Source organism: Phacochoerus africanus, chromosome 1 (genome assembly GCF_016906955.1).
Source record: "Phacochoerus africanus isolate WHEZ1 chromosome 1, ROS_Pafr_v1, whole genome shotgun sequence".
In the NCBI taxonomy this organism is placed as follows: domain Eukaryota; kingdom Metazoa; phylum Chordata; class Mammalia; order Artiodactyla; family Suidae; genus Phacochoerus; species Phacochoerus africanus.
In genome coordinates, this window is record NC_062544.1 from 169,453,739 (window position 1) to 169,477,462 (window position 23,724).

General features: G+C 42.6%; 1 pseudogene; it reads left to right on the forward strand.

The window, feature by feature from the left end:
- Window positions 1-12,088: 12,088 nt before the first annotated feature.
- On the forward strand, window positions 12,089-23,402 carry LOC125110748 (uncharacterized; annotated as a pseudogene).
- The last annotated feature ends 322 nt before the right edge of the window (window positions 23,403-23,724 follow it).

Sequence of the window (23,724 nt, forward strand, 5' to 3'; positions counted from 1 at the left end):
GCCCCGTGGTGGCCCCAAGTCCAGTTTGGTCACACACTTACCTGTGGCCAGGGATCAACAGGTCCACACGTTACAGCGTGACAGAGCCTCTGAGTGATGCCCGAGGGCCAGGCACACTGGGTAGGCAGCCAGAAAAGGGATTCACATCCTGAACACCAATGAGTCCAGTCTCAAAGATGACAAGGCCACTTGTGCGGAGGCCTCGGCCTCCTTGGGCCTTGTGTTCCCACGCGGCAGCTCCCAGGGAGGATCCCGGGCAAGGCCTATCCAAGGCCTGTCTCTGGCTGGCGCAGAGCTCCGGAGCGGCTGCGGCCGAAGTAGGAAGAGTGCCGGCGGCTGGGCCAGAGACGCAGGCCTGCAAAGCGGAGACACCGCTGGACGCATCCAGGTACTGGAATGGTCAGGGACAAGAACGCGAGGCCGTCAGACCACTCCCAGGCCCACCAAGACCACCGCGCGTTAACTGCCTCGCTCCTCGCTTGCGTGCCCAAGGGGTTTCCTCTCCCCGCCTGGAGAACCTGGCGGCCGTTCCAAGTCTTCTTACGTTGTTTCCCAGGGGCCCCGCTTCCTCCCGCACAGAGCTGACTCTGCTCAAAGAAGTAACCCAAGTGTTCGACTTCTTCCACACAGCGTACTCATCACAGGTGCCCTTCGCTGGCCTGGATCTGATGGAAGGGCGGGCGGGGCCCTTGGAAGCCTCCTTGTTAAACCGCAGCCGGCACCAGGGCTCCTCAGCGTTGAAATTGCGGTTCACCAGCTCTTCCCGCGCCTGCTCGCGGTCTTTCACTCTTTCTCCCCCTGGGAGCTGAGACACGGCCGTCTCCTACCATCACCACTTCACCACAAGGTAGAGTAACTTCCCTCTTGAGGAGAATGTTGGGGTTCCAGAGCCGCTGGTCTTGGTTCTCATAGATCTTCTCACTATGGGGGTTCAAGTACAGGTTGCTGAGGTCTGCTTGTACAGCGTGTTGTGCAGCACAGTGAATATAGTCAGTAATACTGTATTGCATATTTGAAAGTGGCTAAGAGTAGATCTTAAAAAGTCCTCATCACAAGAAAAAAAAAACTTTGTGACTATGGTGATGCATGTTAACTAGACTTACGTGGTGACCCTTTCACAATATATCCAAATATGGAGTCATTGTGTTGTACACCTGAAACTAATATGTCAGTTATAACTCAGTTTTAAATAAACTCATACATACCTACATAAATACATACATGCAAATGTCAGAAGACCCAAAAGATGGAGGAAAGGCAGAACATCTAGGGATGTTGGGATTCAAGGAAGGATATGCTGGAGAGTTCACTGGATTTTCTTTTTGCTTTATATATATCAGACTTAAAGCTGAAGAAATAAGCAACGCCATAGAAACCATCATAGAAACACCAATGGACACAGAGTTAAAAAGCCAGAACAAAAGCTTACTCTCCCTAGTCAGGGAACCTGGAAGGGGGCAATTTAACAAGACATAAAACCTGGAGGCGATAACTGCTCTATTCCAGCAAAACACTACATAAAAACTGGGTTCCAACCCATGCCAGCAAAAACTGAGGGAAGAGAATAGACTTCCACCCCCTACTTTCCCACACTCCTACACTCCTGGCCTATACTCCCATAACCCACACCCAGCCTCAGCCCCACCCACCCCCAACAGGCTGTTAACCAGGAACTCCAAAATACCCATCAGGGTGGTGTCAAAAGATAGCAGACTAGGGAGCCAGAACTTTCATCTCCACCATGAGGCAATGAGGTCCTCCAGTAGGTTCAGTGGAGACAGCTTGGGGAACCTGGATTTCCCCTCCAACCAGGCAGTAACAGAATGCTCCTTCCTCTCTCCACTGTGGTGGTGTGAGAGGAAGCCATGTGGATTGTTGGTCCATGTAACAATCCGAATGAATCTCCGAAGAGTCATACTGATTTTAAACTATCCCTATCCCAAAAGGAAATGGTTTCTTTTATATAACATTCTTGAAATGACAAAATTATGCAAGTAGGGAACCATCTAGTGGGTTACCAAGGATTAAGGAGGAGTTGAGGACAGGGAGAAATTGATATGACTATAAAAGGGCAATATAATGGATCCTGGTAACAGTGGAAATGTTCTATATCTTGACTCTATCAAAATTAATATCCTGGCTATGATATTGTAGTATAATTTTTCAAGATGTTGCCATTAGGAGAAGCTGCATAAGGAGCACACAGGATCATTCTGTGTTATTTCTTACAAATGCATGTTAATCTAGATTTATCTCAAGATAAAAGGTCAATTTTTTAGGGGAAAACAATGGAATAATCAATGCAGTTTCAGGATGATGGTTATCTTGTGGCTAGAGTCAAGGGATATAGGAAAGAAGACCATATAGTAAGTTGTAGGATATTGTCAAGGTCCTTGCTCTTTTGGGAGGTGACTATGTAGACTTTTATCACATGATTAGTATTAACTAAATAATTAAAATCAAAAGCTTAAAAAAATGATGGGGGCATCACCACTGTGGCACAGTGGGTTAAGGATCCGGCATTACCACAGCTGTGGCATAGGGTCCAGTTCCCCAGCCTGGGAACTTCCACATGCTTGCAGGTGCAGCCAAAAAAGGGAGGAGGAGAGAGAGAGAACCACCCAGGAAAGCCGCCTGACCAAGAATATCTGCACTGACACTGCAGGAGCTAGAAAGAAACCTTCACTGAATTGAGCCACTGAGATTTGGGTATTTATAACTACAGGCAGCATAGTCTAGCTGTATTACTCAGACTAATACATACAGATACTTAAAAAGACACCCAGAAAATTATGGAAACTCATAGCAGTGAAAACTAGAACTGGCAACTAATTGCCAAAATCTGGGAAAAATGGCCACTATTTGCAAAACCCTTAGAATTGGATTGAGAAATAGAATTGGTGAGCCATGAATGTGTTGGCACTGGGTTGCAGAAAACCCGATGGCTGAAAAGAAGGTAGAAAGATGCTTTGTCCCTCCCCACTGTCTGCCCTGGCTCCAAAATGCAAAGACACTGCCAACCAAAAAATGGAGCAGCCGCTCTACTCCTACAGTGATACGTGCACTGTATGCTGTGAATGCTGTTCACACTCACTTCTATCTCACCCTCACCATGTTTGTTTTAAGTAAAAGAATATCATAGTTATGTTTGAAACTCCCTTTGCAACCGCCCCAAATCCTTCATCCTTCCTTATTCCCCTGCTTGGAATATGGTGTCTATTTTTTCTCTCCATATTTTTATACTTCCCTACATATGTATTTGTCCCAAAGTAAAAATAATAATGTTAGGTGTTTTAAAAGATTTACCTAGACACTGGCCTATCCTATGAATCCACAACTTATTTATTTCATTTAGCACATTTTCTATGTTTATTCACATTGATACTTACAATAGTTTATTTTAACTCCTCTATATATTTACTCTACCACAGTTTTTATTCGTTCCTCTATTAATATGTTGCGTATACATTTTGGCTGTTACAAGTAATTGTTGTATGTCTAATTATGTGTATTTATAAGCATTCTCTAAGGCATATATCTGAGCAAATAGAGATCTTCGATTATACTAGATATAGTCAAATTGCTCTCATGTGGTATACCAATTTATATTGCCACCAGCAGTGTGTGAGTTTTTACTTCCCCTCATTTTCAATTATCCTTAATATTTTCAGACTTTTGATCAGTATGAAATGTTCATTTTGAATAATCTCGTTTTGCTATTTTCCCTTTCCCATTTAGCAATTATAGCTGGGCTACTTTATGGCAGACATATTTTCCAAGTATTTTTCCTTTAAAAGAAAATTCTTTGAAAAAAATATATCCAGTGACTCCCTGCCAGTTGTCTAATTGACTAGAATTGGGCTCTATTGGCTCTACACACAATGAGCCAGATTTTCAGACCAACCTGTCACGTGTGTGGTGGCAGGGGAGATGAGTGACACCATCTTTTCAAGTTTCCTAAGGATGAGAAGGCTGGGAATTTTTCACCACTGTTCTGCTATGTGTCAGCATCAAGCAGACAAACCCTGTGTATTTACAAATAACCGCTCAAGCTATGGACTTTCTGCCCTGTTGGCTCTTTGCCACACTGAATGACATCCCATCAACAGAATTTTTTCAACTACCACCTTGAACTTTGTGTGGATTCTCAGATTTACTTTGGACTGTTTTTTTGTTTTGTTTTGTTTTGTTTCTATCACTCTCCCTAATCTGTAAGGTTTTTTTTGTTTGTTTGTTTTCAAAATATTTCTTTATAACTATTTTTATTCTTCTGAGGTTATTAATCTTCAGTTTTATCTTTATTGTTTGCCATTCTTTTTTTAATCCTTAATCCCCTTTACTTTAATATTCTAAACCTTTATATCATGGATTTTAGTCTTTTATGTGCATCTCTTTTCTCTTTTTCTATTTTGTTAATCTTTGATTCTTTGTAGCTTTATTTTAAATCACCTATTTATCTATAATTTTAGCTCCCAAACTTTGGTCTTTATTGGGATTTAATTTTCATATTTAGATTCTATTTTTCCTTTTAATATCTTCCTACATTTCAAATTTTTGTCATAATCTTCTTATAATACTTTAGAGTAACAGGTAGGGATCTTTCTATTGGGTATGACAGATGCCCTTGCTCAAACTGGCTGGAGCAAAATAAAGGTTTGGACTCTATTAACTCACATCACTGAAAAAATCAATTTTCAGTCTTGAGTTCAGGAGTAACTAAGTTAGAAATTTCAAAAGCTTTCATTAAGACCCAGGTCTCTCCATGCTTCCACTGTGTTGCTACATTCTAGACAGGCTACACCACCGCTAACCACAGGGTGGCAAGACGTCTACAACCGTTTCAGCCTACAACATCCTTCCTCATTCATATTCCTGGGAAGAAAAAGAGAACCTCTCCTCACCAGTCAGCCCTAAGAGACCAGGGCTTCACTCTTGACTGGCTCTACTTGAGTCCCATGCCTCTTCCTGAAGGCTGAGGCAATCACTGTGACCAGGGAGAGTTTGGTAACTGACTTAGACCTACCTAAGCGCCCACTCCTGGAGCTGAAGAGGGGTCGGCCTCAATCAGAGTACTGTAGAGGAGGAAGTTTCCCCAGAAAGAAATTGGGGAATATGTTACCCATAAATAAGAAAAAGGATGGTGCGTAGACAAAAAATAGCCAATATCTGGTACATCTACCCTCCATTTTTTTATACTGTTTTTAAAATGCTCCACACAATGCTTGACCTCAGAATGGTCAGATGAGCCTACATCATATCAGGTCAGGTTAGAGACCCTGGGTCTTCCCTCTTTCCTGGTAGCATCTTCTCCAGCTCCTCACAGTGGATGCCCTAGACTTTTTACAGATGAGTTTCTAAAAACAAGTATGTTTCAGAATTGTCAGTCTCACTAAAAAGATGAAATGTTAAATTTAGTGAAACAGGGTAGCTTCCTGACACCTCACACAATCCAGGCTTTAAATAAATAAACAAAAAGCTTCCATTTTAAAATCCAATGGAAATAGTGTGTATAGGAGCCAAGAGAGGTTGGTACATGAGTCCTTCCTTTAGGAGACACATAACTAGCCTGACTCACAGATGCAGTGGCTTAAGTGAGTAAAAAGCATCGAGATAAGCTAACAGCTTCATTTTTTTTTTAATACAATAGATACCCTCCCCCAAAAAAAGTTCTCTTGTGGCACAGTGGGTTAAGGATCTGGTGTTGGCACTGTAGTGGCTTAGGTGGCTGCTGTGGTGCAGGTTCAGTCCCTGGCCTGGGAACTTCTACATGCCATAGGCGAAGCCAAAAGTAAAAGATCCAGTAGACACCTTGGAGTGTGCTCCTAGATGGCTAAGCCTCCTTCTAGAACAAGGCAGAGATCTGGAATTTTTGACAATTTATATTACTATTTTATGCTTTTTTCTTCTTTGAATATCCAGGGAAAGAACTCTGGCAGGCATTAGTGTGGACTAGCCACATTTATTGCATCCACTCTAATGTTCAGTTTTGCACTTCATTTCATCAAAACTCCTTTTATCCAGGCTTAATTCAGTTCCAGGAAGATGATGGTGTTATCATCACACTCTTAAGCCACTGTCTGTACACACAGTATATGTACAATTTCAAAATTTTGTGATGATTTCACAATTTTTATTTACTCAACACACCAAGAGTAGAATTAATCATATAAGGAGAAATGAATGATGCGTGCATAAACTTAACACATGTGTTAGCATAAGTGACCCCTCTATCTTTCCTTCCTATTTTGCTGGAATCCTTTCCTGGTATTTTGGCAGTGATTTCTATCACTTGAACATATGTGTGAGGAATTACATCAAACGTTGCTGGCCAAATCATTGTGCGTTGCCTCTCAACTTAATGCCTTCCACAATTATATAAATCCCAAACCCCAAGGTTCAGCAGTGAGCCAAAAACATGCCACATCTACATGACACAAAAGAGCTTAACCTTGAAATGCATTATACCAAATGGAACCCCATTCCTTGCCAAACTCTTTGCAGGCATCTGTCACAACATTTATCTCCCTTCAAGCAACAGCATCATGGTTCACATTGTTTTCTAACATTGGAACACTGGTCCAAGTCTCTCTTACTCTGTCTTCTACAGATCTTTCTCCAAATGCATAGCAATTCTTTCTTTCCATTAGTTTCCCTGGTTTAGCCAACAATAATTATTTTTTCCCTCTGGTGGAAAACTTCTTTAATATATATGGAATTGACATTTTTTCAGACAATTTCTTAATTCAGTCTTTGCTCAATTAGTATCTATGATTCTAATTATTTTAGTTTTTAATTGTTTGATCTTTTTAAGTAAGCACATGGTATTTTTTTAAAGTTCAAAAGGGTGAAGGGTGAATAGTATGTTTCCTTCCCACACCAACTCCCATCCCGAATTTCCCTTTCCCAGAGATATCTACTAAAAGCTGTTGTGTTTTCCAAGACATGTTCCTTTATTTATACAGAGGGATATATATCCAGTTTATTGAGAAATGTAAACTCAGTGGAGTTTAAATTGAAATATCTTTAATTTTTTTTTCAAGCACTACATTCAAATGAAAAGTCTCCTTTCTCCCCCTATACAACTGCTTAGGCAGATACTATAACTTTCTTGTCACAGTCAGTGAAATTTCATTTTAATTTGTTTAAAACCCCCACCTCACATTCAATTTAAATCTCTTCTCCTCCCTTCTCCCCAGTGTAGTTCTGGCTTTGCCTCAGATGACTTGGATTTGGGAAGAAGCTCTTTCATTGGGTATAGGAAGCTGGCTCCTTTTCCAGATCAGGCATTTTGGATTAAAAGTCAGGGGACAGGAGGAATAAGAGAAGCAGAGACCCTCTTACATTACTGGCAACTAATGGGTGTTTGGGAGGCTCCTCTGGCCTTTCTCTGGCTCAGTTTAGATCCTCTTGCCATTGGTGGCCTCTGCTGATGGAGAGGTCTCCCCATGGGTGGGATGATTTTCTTGGAATAGTACTCAGTTTCCCCATTATTGAGAGCCACCTCAGAAAGTGGCTGCTCTGTCTTCCATCAGCCCCACTCAAAGACTGACTAGGTCCCTGTTATGGGCTGAATTATGTCCTCACCCCCTCAAAAATAATTATATATGATTGAAGCCCAAAACTCCAATACCTCAGGATGTGACTGAATTTAGACTTGGGGTCTTTTTGGAAGAATTAAGTTAAAATGAAATTGTTAGGGTGGACCCTAATCCAATCTGACTGGTGTCCTTTAAGAAGAGGAAATTTAGATACATGACGAGACACAAAGGAGCAGCCATGTGAGAACACAGTGAGAAGGCAGCCACCTGCAAGCCAAGGAAAGAAACCTCAGAAGAAATAAAACCTGCCAACACCTTGATCCTGGGCTTCTAGCCATAAGTTTCTGTTGTTTAAGCCTCCTAGGCTGTGGTGTTTTGTTACGGTAGCCCTAACAAATTAATAGACCCCAAAACCTGTATACCCACTTGGACCAGAGGCTGCCTGGACAACCTCAGAGCCTGCACTCTCAATTCTCTCCCTTATTCTCGTTTACAAGAAGATCCAATAACTTCTGAATTCATCTTCCATTTTTCCTAAGGGCATGGAGAGCTGCACATGGGCTGGCCCCCTTCCTCTTCCCATGCAGACTACCCCCATTCCTTCTCACCTCTCTACAGTGGATGACCCCTCCAGGCCTCCTGCTTGCAGAAATCCCCAGACAAGCAAGAGTCCCTGGGTTCAGATGACCCTCCCAAACCTCTGGAGCACCCGTCAAGCTCTCTCAAGAACTACATCCAACCAGGAGAGGAAATGCCACTTCTTAAAGGAGCCCTATCCCTGAGAGTGAGTCTTCTAGAGACCATTCTCCATTTCTTGGGAAACAGAGCCTTGACGACTGGACTTATTCCTGAATCATTTAATATAAGCATATGGGGGCAGAAGATACGATTGAGGAGACAGCACAGTTTGGCACCTCTTGGGAAACCCAAAGGAAGTGTCTGACCAGCATTGTTGGCAGCTTTCTTCAGCATGTGAGGAACACTTATCTATTCTCAGCTCTGAAGTGTATTCACTAATTAGGGAGCAATAGGAAAATTACAAGTCCACGCAGGTGTGTATTCCAAGTTTTTACTCATGGGTCAAAGAAAAGTAGTTTTGACAAAAACCAGTGTGGTCTTTACAGTAGCCCTTACTTTCTAGGAAGTAGTGAAACACAAATCAACGTTTATCTGGTTTGAGACCTGTCCAATCCTTGAAGTGGCTGCTTTAGGTAATGCTCAGCCTCGGGACAGCTGCTCAGTCTTTTCATACGATGAACAATGTTCAGTGGCTCTCAGTGTTTATGTCACTTTGTACACCTGAATGTCATAGAATAAATTCCTAGAAGTGGAAGTGCTGCATCATATCCTATTCAATAAATTCAAAAAATATCCAATAAATATTTTAAGTGTATTTATAAATAAATATGTATTTGACAGCTGGCCAGACACTGTCAATGAACAAAACAGGAAAAAATAATTTCTGCCCTCATGGAGAATGTAATAAAAAGTCACATTCTCATGGAAAGAAACAGACAAAACCAAAACAAATAAGTCAGCCATATAGTGTGTGAGATGATCATAACTATAGAAATAAGTAGAGAAAAGTAAAAGGGAATGGGATCAAGAGGTTGCAAAATTTTTTTTTACAAAAATGTTTTTATTTTTATTAGAGTATAGTTGATTTACAGCGTTATGTCAGTTTATGCAAATTATTATATTTAGAAGAGGTTGCAATTTTAAATCAAGTGGTACATGAAGGCCCTGTGAGAAGGTAGTGTTTCATCAAAGACCTCAAAGATAAGGGATGTGGCCCTGCAGACACCCATGGAAGACTGTCCCAGACAGAGGCAGCATCCCACACAAAGGCTTTAGGATGGAAGGATCTCAGATATTTTCAAGGAAAAGCAAGTCTGCCAGTGTGGCTGGAACAGAGGGAACAAGAAGGGAAAAATAAGAAGTGGGCATTAAAGAGGTGCTGAGGCCCAGTTATTCAGGACCTCATAGCCCATGACAGGAATTTTGATTTCTGCTCTTAATTAATTTCCAGTGGAGGAATTTGAGCAAGATATTTGTGTCTTGGAATTTAATTAAGAGCAGAAACCAAAATCTGGCTTTTGTTTTAAAACAGTTACTCTGAATGTGTGTGGAGAGTAGACTTTGGAGGCAAGAGTGGAAGCAGGGAGATGGGAGAGGAGGCTATTGTGGTAACCCCAGGTGAGAGAGGTGGTGACTCAGCTAGATGGCAGAAGCAGAGGTGCTAAAATGCTGTTAGAGTCTAACCAGAGTTTTAATGTATGTGGCAGAGGTTGCCAAACTGCCCTCTGGTGCAGTTGTACCAATTTATCTTCTTACCAACAAAGGAGACTTCCTGTTTCCCCACACCCAGTGCAGCAACTGGCAAACTCCTGAGCTTTGCATACTGGGAGGTTAAAACAAACAGGAATTGCACAGTGCTCGATAGCATAGCGCCCACTTGTTCTCATCTGTCACAGAGCAGAGGGGGTTAACTAGAGGTGTGTGGAGACCTCAGTCATGGTGCAGTAGAGAATTGGCAGAAAATTGGACTAGGTGGGGGTGGTGGGCAGGGCCAAGGGAATTGATCCAAATTAGGCTGGTCTTCAAGGAAGTATAACAGGACACCAAATGACAGTGCCCAGAGACATGATGAGTGGCACAGTGAAGGAGGGGCAGATCTACTGTGCAGCTGTGAATGGCCAGAGCTGTTTAAAACAGGGCTTCAGACAGTAGCACAGGCTTCAGGGAAAAGAGACCACTCAGAAAAGGCAGAAGAGCAAAGTGGCTAAAAGCAGGAACTTTGGCACCACACTGCCTGAGTTCAAATCCTGGTTCCATCACCAACTGGCTGGGTGACCACAGGCAAATACTTATCCTCTCTGGGCCTTACATTCCTCATCTTTAAAAAGTGGTTAACAGCATAAGGTTCAATGTGCTAGCATCCATCAAGAGTTTAGAACAACATCTGGCATAAAGTATGGAATAAGGAGAAGAATCCAACAAGAAGCAGTTCAGGCTCAGGAGAAAGCAAATGGAAACAAGGGGAATTTAAAAATGCAAATAGCCCATGTTTTCTGGTTTTGATTTGTTTGTTTTAGAATGACCTGCAAGTTGGGAGAAGGATCCTAAGTTTAAGCACAGCAGGATACAACTGATCCAGATAAATCATTTCAATTCAGCTAGAGGCCTAGAACTAAAAGAACAAAAACAAACATTCTAAATATTAACTCAGCATCAAGGCCACTGCTTTTCCAAATGGCACCATTTTACAAATTGGGGGGTGAAAGGGGAACCCCTTCTCCAAAACGTTTCCAAGCTGTTTGCTGGGAAACTATTGTAATAAATACACAAATGTACTATGGCTCTGATGTGAATGGTGTCTCCAGCATTGCATGGTGTGCATTCTACATGACAGGCCCATAAACCTTCCAGCTCTAGCTGAAAGTTGGCTTTCTTATTTTTACGCAAAATGTTGCATATTCTTTATCATAAAAAGTTTTAAATAACAATAAAAAGAAGAATGGTATAAGCCATGTTAATCCTTCCTCCTGTTATAGTAGACTGCAATATTTTCATCCTTATCAGATTTTAAAATACCTGAAAATCCATTTCACATAAGATGAGACTACTTCAAAATGCAATTATTAAAACAGAGACTTGGTTTAAAAAGTTCAAGTTATTTAAAAGGAAAGAATGTTGAATGTGATCTAATGTTGGAAAAGCTGTGTTAGTGACTCCTTCATTTTAAAATTAACTCTGGAGAGTCTAACAAAACCTGAAAGACTTTTAAAAAAAACATTTTTACAACAAGCAAGGTCCACAGAAATATATGACAGGGCTCGAAGCAGTTTGGCCGAAACCAACACAAATTCAACTTCTGGTTTGGGTAGGGGTTTTCTCCCCAAATTACTTCCCTTTCATCACAAAATAGAAAACCTCTTTGTTTCCTGTATCCAGCCGAGCACTCATGGGCATTCATTCTGGTTTGGTCTCGGCTAAACGCTGAGAAACACAGTGGGTCTGTTTCAAGTCCATGCTATGGAGGCGTCATGAATTCATCACTATACTGTCACAAATGTCCTCCTACAGTGCTTTTCATTGCCAAGTGGTGCCAAAACAAAGGAGCCAGTATTGTTTATGAAATGGCTGTGAAACAGATATTCGATTCTTTTTTTTCCCTCCGAATCTGTTATAAGCAATGGAAGAAGGAAGAAGAAAAAGAAGGGCAATCACTTCAGTAGTGTCACACAGAGCAGAAGGAAAGGGGGAGAACAGAATAGAAGGGAAGAGTTGAAAGAAACAAGAAGAAAGGTAGAAAGAAAGGAGGAGGAAAAAATCTTGGCTCTCCAATCTCATATCTAGAATGTAAACGGCCCCTAATTTGGAAGAACATTTTTTTTTTTACTTTTTTATCTTAAGTGGCAAATGTTTACATCTTGTTAAACTGAGATCTTTATTATTTTTGCTGTCTTATAAGCTCAGTATTTATCTGAGATTTTTCTTTCCCAGTGTTGTGCTATTTAGATTTTTATCAGAACCTCTGCATAACCAAAATGGGAGGTAAGTTTGAAATTGTCTTGGAGAAACCAGACTCTCTTGTCATTTTACTCTACCCCCAGGGCCTGACTAGGACCTGCAAGCCAGACCCTGAGATGCAGGATTTAAGGAGGCATTCACTCTCAGCGCCCACCCTGCACTCAAATGAACCTGACAGTGGTGCCTCCTTAAATTTAGCACCTAGGTACCTTCCACCTCCACCATAGTCTCCCCTGCCACCAGCTCCCAGCACCCATCCAACCTGGCAGTAATCTCAGTGCACTTTCTCCTACTTCCACCTAAAAGCCAGTAGTTTTTGGTTCCTTTCACTTCTGAATCTCCACCCTCCACCTCTTACTTCTCATACCACCCTAGCCTGGGTCTCCCCTCCCTCATCTAAGCTGCTTCTGTCCTTAGGAATCTATGGCTGTGTTTTAAAGAAGCCACCAAAAATTAATAAATATTTCTGGGCCATATTTCAAGGGGAAAAAAGAGAAAGAAAGGGAAAGAGGGAGGAAGAAAGGAAGGAAAAAAGAAGAAATTCTCCTTGTTATGCCGTGAAACTATGAAGGCACATTAGTGGCATCATGCCTTTCTAATCATCCACAGCTCTATCCAAAACTGATTTTTATCTTGGGATGAGGATAAGCCTGTCTAGTGAGTTACTGAGTAGATTATTATTAGATTCCTGACTGAGGTTTTCTAGAAGAAATCATGAAATCACAGAGGGACCTGCCGGGAGCTTGCTTCAACCATCCAAAGCCATCATTTCTGCCCACTCAGCCTTCCCCAGACAATTGCACTATTAAACAGGGGGGTGGATCTCATCCCTCCAATATGTGGAAAAACACGATTTTTGCTGGAGATAACCAAATCACTCCAGAGAAAGCAAGATGACTCATATCACAGCAACAGGGCTACAGTGAAATACTGCAAGCGCAGTGGCAGGTAGGCAGAGCCGTTTCTTGGTCAGAGGCTGTCCTTCCAGACTGCCAAATCACCATAATGGGCAGCTGGCACTCTCCCTACTTCCTCCAGAAGCAGCCTGTGGATCCTAAAACACCAATTCTTCTTTTGATTCTTTTGAAATGCTGTGGCAATCAAAACCGCCTGAAAACAGCATATTAACCGTTAAGTGTTTTAATTGAGTTAATCAAGGAAACGTCAGCACAGATGCTCTCAGAGGTTCTCATAGAAATGAACTCTTCATGCTGCGTCTTTGAGACTTGTCGCCTTCTCTCTTAGGACTCCCCCTCCCACACAGGACACTTCGGACATCGCAGGAGTGACTTCCACATGGGTGAGGGTAGGAATGAAGATGTGCCATATATATACAGACACCGTCTCATTTAATTTTCCAAAGAATCTGCTGGACACATCTCTGTGTCACCCTTTTGCAAATGAAATTGATGCTCAGAGACAGCCAATGGCTTTCCTAAAGTCACTCAGGAAACAGTGGAGTTAAGAGTTGGAATGCATGCCAAACCTTGTTGGACTGCTCAGTCTTTGCTCCTCTTCACCCCTCCCCCCACCCGTTTCTTCCCACAAGGAAATTCAACCAATACCCTTCTCTTGAGCCCAGGTGCTTCATGGGAAGCTTGGTCTATTTATAAAAACTGGGCCTTGGCCATTCTTTTCTGAGCTCCAATCATCGGACAAAGGCTGAACAAATCTTCTGAAGCTGCCTCATGCAATCGCTTTAAATTATGATGAGACAACTGAATGCAGTGACTGAAATACTGTGTTCCCAGTAAGCCAATGAGCCTATGCTGGGATCAGGGCCATTACAGACTTCAAGGCAGTATGTCACACCATATGGTGCTACTAGGATCATGCAAGAAGAGTCCTATGTCCCAGATGTGAGGTGATGATTCCCTCAAGCTCCCCCCCCCAGCTTTTCTGGGGACGCATATGTAAGTGGTGAGGTCTAGAGTGGTGATAAGGGCAGTACCCACTCAAGTTAATGGTGTTTGACTCCAGGGGTCACTGTTTCTTTTCAGCAGAGTAATTCTAGTCGTCAAAACCCATAGAGAAAACAGATATTGGAGGGAACAGGAAACAGACTCTACAGCACTCTGCCAGGTTGATTCCTGCATTTTCTTTCAAGACTTCTTGGTTCTCTCATCCTCAAGCACCCAGAGGGTTCTCTATGGCAGTACCAAATCTAAATTACTCCTCAAATCACCACCACTACCACCACCCTCAACTCCTTGTAAGCTATTTTGCAACACGGCCCCTTGGTCTGAAGGGGTCAACCCAGTCTGAGTCAACCCAGTCTGTATATACCAGCCCCACCCCCACACACCCTCCACTTGACTTACCTGCTCCCAGTTCTAGTCCAATACTCATGCCAGGGCTCCTGGATTACTGCCTTCTCCCCACTCGTGTGCCCGTTCCCCAGTTCCTCTAAGCCAGGGTTGTAATCACAGATGTCTTTATTCCTCTGTAATTTTCCTGTTTTTATTATAATTACTCCAACTCTATACCACAGAGGAAGGAATAATTTTTCTGTGACAGGGGCCAGGAAGGTATAAGAAATGTGTGATGTGCTGGATGCACAAGGTTAGGGGCTGGTGGAGAATGCAGCAAACTAAAAAGCACTAAAATTTAAATTTAAAAAATTTAAAGCATTCTGCTGATCAAAGGACTTTTGCACCCTGGATTCAGGGAGCACCAGTTTTCACACCTGTTGGGCTTCCACTCTAATCTGTAGGCCTTACTCTCGTCAAATCCTGACTCAAAGTCAAATATATTCCCCTAGTATTTTCTTTACTAATCGCCACTCCTTTGCATCCCCTTACACGTATGTACAATTTGAACCATAATGTCTGATTTTTTATTTCACACCTTGAGGGCAAGAACTGTTTACCTAATGTTTTATATCTCAACTTTATATCAGACCCTGCTCCAGAGTTACTTATCCAGAACTTCCAAGTATAAATAGTGCAGAGTGTACAAGATTCATGAAAAAAGGTGTTTGGCGCAAGTCCTATTCCTCAGTGTGTAGATTTGTGTCATTGGCATCCTCAGAAACACCTAATGGGTGCAGAAGTTAATTTTCTGCATCCCCATAGTTTGGAGAAGAAGGAAACATTGTTTTTAATTTGCACTAATACAAATAAACCATATGGCTTTCTGAATGGCAGAGTCACTGTGACACCCAGCCAGCTATCCTGGACCATTTCTCACTTGTCTCCCCAAAAGCTGTCAACATTGGAAGTCGACGTAATAGCCCATGAGTCTTATCATCTGCTGCCCTCTAGTGGCTAGAACGGATAGAGCAGACAGTGTAATCCAGCATACGGAACTTCTTGAGCCTAACTCCTGAAGACAGTTAACAGTCACAGAAAAATCATCCCTTCCCCTGTGATATAGTTAGAGTAATTATAATAAAAACAGGAAAAACTTCAGAAGAGGCAAATGGCTGTTTTTCACTGTCGAAGGCAAGGTGTGTTTTGAGATAAAATTCAATGTTATTTTTTAAAATAACTTTTAGTGGTATTTTTCTATGATAGAAAAGTATATAAACTTTACAAGTTTTTCTTTATTATGCAAATGTGTGTTTATCTTAGGAAGTACACATAAGCAACAAAATAAAAATGAAATCACCCAGAAACCACCCTCCATAAAAGAATACCACTGGCAATATTGTGAGTGTATATTCTAGACATTGTTGAATGCATATATGGACATGCAGTATGATTCATATGATTTTTTTTTAACAAATATAAGAACACATTTTGCATCCAGTTTCACAACCTGCATCTTTATTGAGGTATTCTGAGGTCATGAAAGTATTCATGTTTTCTTTTGTATGTGTGTGTGTCTCTTTTTTTTTTTTTTTTTTGCCTTTTCTAGGGCTGCTCCCACGGCATATGGAGGTTCCCAGACGAGGCGTCTAATCGCAGCGGCCTATGCCAGAGCCACAGCAATGCAAGATTCAAGCCGCGTCTGCGACCTACACCACAGCTCATAGCACCACAGCTCATGGCAACGCCGGATCTTTAACCCACTAAGCAAGGCCAGGGATCAAATCTGCAACCTCATGGTTCGTAGTCGGATTCATTAACCCCTACACCACGACGGGAACTCCGTATTCATGTTTTCTGAAGTCATCCCTTACTTATGTGTTTCAGCCACCAGAGAGTACTATCTATGACAGGCAGTTTTTTTATATGGTATTTTTATATGGTATTTTTTTATATGGTACTTTTTTATATTTTTTATATGGTAGTTAAAATAATAAATCTGAGCATATGGAAAATAAACTAACATTAACACTATAACTGTATCCATCATGGTGAATTGTTTAATTGTTTAAGATCCACTGCAAAACTGGATTTAAAATACTGTTTAAGGGAGTTCCCATCGTGGCGCAGTGGTTAACGAATCCGACTAGGAACCATGAGGTTGCGGGTTTGATCCCTGCCCTTGCTCAGTGGGTTAATGATCCAGCGTTGCAGTGAGCTGTGGTGTAGGTTGCAGATGCGGCTCGGATCTTGCGTTGCTGTGGCTCTGGCGTAGGCTGGTGGCTACAGCTCCGATTTGACCCCTACCCTGGGAACCTCCATATGCCATGGGAACGGCCCAAGAAATGGCAAAAAGACAAAAAAAAATAAAAATAAAATAAAATACTGTTTAAGATCCACCACAATACTTTATGGATATGGCAGTCTATCTCTGCTTTAATAAATATGTATATTTTTAATTACATCTATATGAAATATTTTTTCCCAAAAATAATGGGAGATATTTAACTCTCTTGAGAGAACACTTCAAATGTAACCAATCTTAGGAAAAACATCATCATTGCTTCTCCGGGCATATGTAGTTTGTCCCCATGTTATAAACACAAGGAAAAGAATAGCATCTACTTAAGAGAAAGCCCTGATGATAGGAATGAAAGGCAGCATGACCAGATTTAATGTTAAAGCAAAACTAAAAACTCCAGGATGGTACTTAAGTGAGCGTGATGGGAACGTATTGTTTCCTTATAATGATTTTAAATGGAAATTACAACTCAATCACAAATAAAAGTAAATTGTAGACAGTGAGGCGAACAAATCTGTTTCACTCGGATTCACGGTGATTATCAAATTAGCAGCTACTCATTCACCACTAACCATTTTCAGTCCTCCTGGTCTCCCTAACAGCACTGAACTGCAGCTTCATGGTGATTGCAATGGTGGCAGCTCATCAGGGCTGTGTTTTAGCTGTGCTTTTATCTTCCCTGTTTTTCCTTTTCATTGCTTAGCAAGGTAAAAGGGGGAAAAGAGCATTAGAGAAGTGAGAATGTGTGCCTGCACCTGTTTTAAGAGTTGTACAACACCAGTTGAAGGCCCAGCATCTGGGTCCTGGCTGCCTCCTGACCCGTCTCCTAGCTCTCTCCCCTCATCAACTCCACTCCAGCCACACTGGTCTCCATGCTCATTCTCCAAACTAAGCATACTCCTGCCTCATGGCCTCTGCGCCTGCTCTTCCCTCTTCCTGAACACCTTTCCCACTTATATTTGCAAAGTTTACTGCTTGGTCTCATTAGGGTCTCAGTTCAGATGCCTCCTCCTTGGAGAGGTTAGCCTTCCCCAGCTGACACTTTCTAAAATAACCCCTCTGTCACTCTCTTCTCCCTCATTCTGGTTTTTTTTTTTTTTCTTCCCCAAATATCCATTGCAATCTGACATATTTTATATACCCACCTTATATTTCTTTCTTTTTGTTTGTTTTTGGTTTTTTGGTTTTTTAGGGCCACACCCACAGCATATGGAAGTTTCCAGGCTAGGGGTCAGATCAGCTGCCAGCCTATGCCACAACAACAGCAACACGGGATCCAAGCCCAGTCTGTGACCTACACCACAGCCCATGGCAACAAGGGATCCTTAACCCATTGAGCAAGACCAGGGATCAAATCCATGTCCTCATGGATACTAGTCGGGTTCGTTACCACTGAGCCACAAGAACTCCATTCACCTTATGTTTCTTTATTGAATGGGATCACCCAGGGAATTCTGAGGGAGAAGTGGGTCCGGAAGCTCACCAGGATATTCTGATGCTCACCCTGGTTAAAAACCGGTAGGTGGAGTTCCCGTCGTGGTTCAGTGGTTAACAAACCTGACTAGTATTCATGAGGATGTGCGTGCGCTCCCTGGTCTCGCTCAGTGGGTTAAGGATCCATCCAGCATTGCCGTGATCTGTGGTGTAGGTCGCGGATGCAGCTCTGATACCAAGTTGCGGTGGCTGTGGCATAGGCTGTTGGCTACAGCTCTGATTAGACCCCTAGCCTGGGAACTTCCATATGCAGTGGGTCCAGCCCTAAAAAACCAAAAAACAAAAACAAAAAAAACAACAAACAAAGCCCACTGGATGGAACCAGTTTGATGGATATTATAGCTTTTGGAGTCAGATGGCCGGGGATAAAATTCTAGCCTGGCAAGCCTGGGACATTACAGCTGTAGGCCCAGTCAGGAACATGGTAGCAAAAATCCCAAAACAACCCAGGGTTGTGCTGAAGGATAACACCAGGGAATAAATTTGAGACAACCTCTTTAACTGGAAAGTACTACTTAAGTATTAGTTGTTAGTACTGTATTTCCTCTCTGAAGGTGAACTACTTATATTTTGGAGAAAAAAACATTTTTAATAATAAAATCTACTTTCATTTACACAATCTCTCTGCATAAGATCACTCCTTTCTTGTAAACTCTACATTGTAGGTCTGTTTTTATCCCTGAAGGCAGTGCAAAGGAGAAACAAATCGAATTTGGCCAATACTGCTAGCCTCTGCAAATAATTCCAAATTCTGAAATTCAAAATTACCTCCTCGATTTTGCCTGCTTTACCCCGGAGGGGCAGTGAAGAGGCGATCTCCCCAAACCCCACCCCAAGGCTCTCATGACAAGAGAATCCACTGTGATCTCCAAAAGGGCTGAGTCTAGTGTCACAAAAATCAATCGCTGAATTGAGAAAGCGCCAACCCAGGCAGCCAGCCAGCACGGCCAAGAGTTCTCATAGCTAACCTCTGTGAGAGGAATTAGTTCTCCAGAGAACTGATATATGGTCCCCTTTTACGACAGAGGTCACCAGTAAAAGACTTAAGAACACACAGCTAGGGACATTTTGTTACTCATGTTTATGCAACCTAGGAAATACACTTTATAGAGGTACTTTTCTATTTAAAAACAAACTCTAGCCAAGTTTAATTGGATCAAGAGTGACATCTAGTGGACAAGATTTGGTAATCTCTGTTTTCTGTCCCCTTCCAATCAGTTTATAAAACCATTCCATAGTATAACCAAGTTGTCATCAAGCCAAGGCCTTTGAAAATTGCACCCCAAATCCTGTACCTTCAACCTGTATAAGAACAACAGCAAAAGGAAACTGACAGACTGGAACTAGCTTTAAAATACATACATGTGTGAAGATAAGGACAGAAACGTAAAAGACAAATCTTTGTTCCAAGTTTCCTTAGCATAAGAAAAATTTCCATCAGATGGAGAACAATTTGAACTTGACTATGAATCTGTGAGTAGGATTTTTTGGATTAGAAGCAGGTGGCCTCTACCTCTGGAAACCTCACTGAGTGGCCTGGCCTAGGGCAGTTTGCCCCTTCGCCCTCTGGGGTCCAGAAATTCTCTCTTGCCCAAATCAGTGAGGTTTTGCAATTCACGTGTCAAAGCTTCCACCAAGCAGGGCCATCTGGATCCCAACTTGGGCTTCTGTCCTCAGATACTTTTACCACTTTTTTTCTCAAATGTTTATCCTAAAACCAGGGGATATTACCTAACACCCAGTCGGACCATAAAACAGAGCCATTGAATTATGGGCCACCCCAGGAAATGCAAGGTACACAATTGGTGTCACTAAATAATATTTGCCTTTTTTTTTTGGTCTTTTTCTCTTTTTTAGGGCCTCACCCGTGGCATATGGAGGTTTCCAAGCTAGGGGTCTAATCGGAGCTGTAGCCCAGCCTACACCACAGCTCACAGCAATGCTGGATCCTTAACCCACTGAACGAGTCCAGGGATTGAACCTGCATCCTCATGGATGCCAGTCAGTTTCGTTAACCACTGAGCCATGAGGGGTACTCCTGTATTTGCCCTTTTTAACTTTCATAAAGAATTCATCTGCTTCTCCAGGATAATATTTCACTTTTTCCTCCCCTGGAACAACCAATTGCTGGGATTCAGGAGGAGGATTTTACCAGCCTCTAGGTAAAGTCACTGTGCCTCTCTGGTGCTACCAGCTTCCTATCAATCTCCCATCCCTGCCTAGCATCCTTGCAGCTTCCTGGCTTCGTACCCCTCCTCACTGGCATGCCGCTCAGTTGGCTTCTCACAGGACTCCTGTGGCCCCAACCCACAGTTTCCGTGCCAGATTGTTGCCACCCAGAGCTTCCCCTTACCCCAGCTGCCTCACAGGTTTCCTCTGAAACTCACAGAGTACACATCAATCTGCCATGAAACAGCTCCCACCTGAGTGCCTCTCTTCACCAGAAACACAGTTTATGACTCCCATGCCTGGTCGGCACCAAGCTATTGGTTTGCTCTAGCAGCGCTGTTGAGCCTAATGGCATAACTCACTCCTGTTTGCTTAATTGGCTAAATCAGTTTAAAACGTGTTTGAGGCTGGGGGAGAGTGTGCTCACTTGCATGTATTTTAATTTACGCAGACACCCCCAATGCTGAGACCCAGAGGCACAGTTTAAAAATAAAAAGTTTTCAAAGCCATGCTGATGACAGTCAACAACAGTTAATAGACTTCACAGCCAGCAAATACTTTAAATGGGTTTAATTACCAAGAACTACTGATCTTTCAGGCCCAAGGAGGTATAGCTCCCTTCTTCAAGTTTCCCAAACCTAACTGCACAAGAATCACCTGGAAACCTTCATGAAACAACAAAGCCCAGGGCCCCGTCCCAAATCTCTTGAACCAAAATTTCCGCAAGCTGTCAGCCAGCCCCACACACTTTCAGCCCAATGTTTGGAAGCTCTGCTTTGAATCAGAGCTGAAACCTTACCTCATTTCAGAAAGGTCTAATAAAGCATCTCCTGTCAGTGTTTCCTAAAGTCATGTATATCATCTTGATTTTTGCTATAGCCATGTACCACCCGTACTGCAATTTACCTAAGATGTATATCAATTGGCCTGCATATCCGCATAAATGGAGTTCATTTTTTTAAAGTTCTATCACTACTGTGAAATCATAGCTTCAATGGATGTTGGTATATGTTTTTCTAATACACAATAAAATAAATATATGCCATTGGGAAATCCTGTTGTGACTCAGTGGGTTGAGAACCTGACTAGTGTCCATGAGGATGCGGGTTTGATTCCTGGCCTTACTCAGTGGATTAGGATCTGATGTTGCTGCAAGCTGCAGTGTATATCATGGGTGCCCCTTGGATCTGGTGCTGTGGCATAGGCTGGCAGCTGCAGCCGGGATTGGATCCCTACCCTGGGAACTTCCATATGCCGAAGGTGCAGCCCTAAAAAATACATATATGTATATATTTAGTTGAAAAAATATACATAGTATATATAGTTATATATATAGTATATATAGTTATGTGTGTGTATATATAGAGAGAGAGAAAGAGAGCATATATAGTTGAAAACTATTTTAGAATACTTCTCCCTGTAGGAATAAGCTAAGTTTGTGTGCCAATGGGTACACCTACAACACTTGAGAAAGCACTGACCTAAGGAAATAATCTCTGATTCTACTTTTCCTTCCAAAGGTGGACCTAAGGGAAATTGTGAATAGAATTTCGCTTTGAGAAGCTCCACACGTGGGATTTAACCAGGAACCTGTGAGTAGGACTTTTCAGATTGGAAGCAAGTGAAAAACAGTGGCCTCTACCTCTGGAAACCCTGCCATAGTGGTCTGGCCTCAGGCAGTTGGCTCAATTCTACAAAAACGTGGACTCCTTCCTTCACCCATCACCTGCTTCTTTTAATCAATAATCACTTGAATCCCTGGGGGTGGGACCTGGGTATCCAGCAATTCTAATATGAAATAAGGGGCAAAAACCAACATGCCATTTCCCCTTCAAGAGACATTTCTCTCCAGTTAGAAACCCCATTACTCTCTAACCCCTTCATGGGACTCCCCTGGATTCATTAATAGACATAAAAGGTGAAAAAACTACTCCTCTAGCTTATTAAAACACTCTCACAAGTACAGATCAGAGCCACAAAACTCCTGCCTTGACTCCAGAATTCCAAGGAACGCCAACTCCAGGGATGTCATAAGTTTAGCACTACAACAACATACCTGTACATCCACTACAAACAGCCCTGGCTTCTTAATTTTTAGTTCCTTCTTGTTCTGTTTTTCCTTTTTATTGGTTAAAAATAAATGCCGTGCTTTTTTATTCTTATTTTGAAAGCAGACATTCAACTTAAGAAAAATTTGAAGCAGCCGGCTTAGGGTTGTACTGCTACCCTACGCGTGTCCTTCTGAAGCTTACCCTGTCCGCCTGGCATGCCCTGCGATGCCTGTGGGCCTCAGAAGGTGGTCCCGGCCCTTGAGCTGCAGGAAATGGGCGAGCAACAGCAGAGCAGCGCCGCTGCAGGTCAAATACCATGGGGCGGAGTTGGACCAACTGGGCAAAGTGCCGACACCGCTCCCAACCCCCAGGATAAGAACAGGCCCAAGAGCATTGTATGGAATGAGTTTGATCCAGATAAATTCTTGTGCTTCTTCTTTTTTTTTTTTTTTGGCTTTTTAGGGCAGTACCCATGGCATATGGAGGCTCCCAGGCTAGGGGTCTAATCGAAGCTACAGCCACCTGCCTAAGCCACAGCCATAGCAACGCAGGATCTGAGCTGCATCTGTGACCTGCCCCACAGCTCACGGCAGCGCCGGAGCCTTAACCCACTGAGTGAGGCCAGGAATTGAACCTGCAACCTCATGGTTACTAGTGGGATTCTTTTCAGCTGTGCCACTACAGGAACTCCTGACCCAGATAAATTCTACTTGTTGGTTTTCACAGACCCGGGTGCTCCCAACCAGAAGGATCCCAAATACAGGGAATGGCACCACTTCCTGGTGGTCAGCGTGAAGGACAACGACATCAGCAGGGGCACAGTCCTCTCGGATTAAGTGGGCTCTGGGCCTCCCAAGGGCAAAGGCTTCACCACTACATCCGGCTGGTTTATGAGCAGGACAGGACACTGAAGTGTGACGACCCCATTCTCAGCCTACCCATCTGGAGACCATTGTGGCAAATTCCAGGTGGGGTCTTTCCACAAAAGGTAGGAGTGTTTACATGTTACCAGGTTGAATGGGATGGCGATGTGCCAGATTTCTGTGAGCAGCTGGCTGGAGAGTAGAGGAAAGCTAGGAAATGGAAATTGCCCCAGAGTTCCCAAGCAGTGTTGCAGTTTCGTGATACATATGGATTTCACCTCTTGCAGGTTGGATCCCGAGCCCGGAGCAGTCAGATTTAGGTTTAGGGTGACTTTACCTTCTGCCTGTCCTCTATAATTCTACGGGGTTTATCTTTCAATCAATTTGAAGTCCATTTGGGGGGTATATTTTGGTACTATGATAGGATCATCAAAATGTTAATATAAGAAAATAGCAACCCAAACTTTAAAGAAGGAAAACATTCTGGTTAAAAAGACCAGTTCTATAGTATTAGAGCAGAGCATC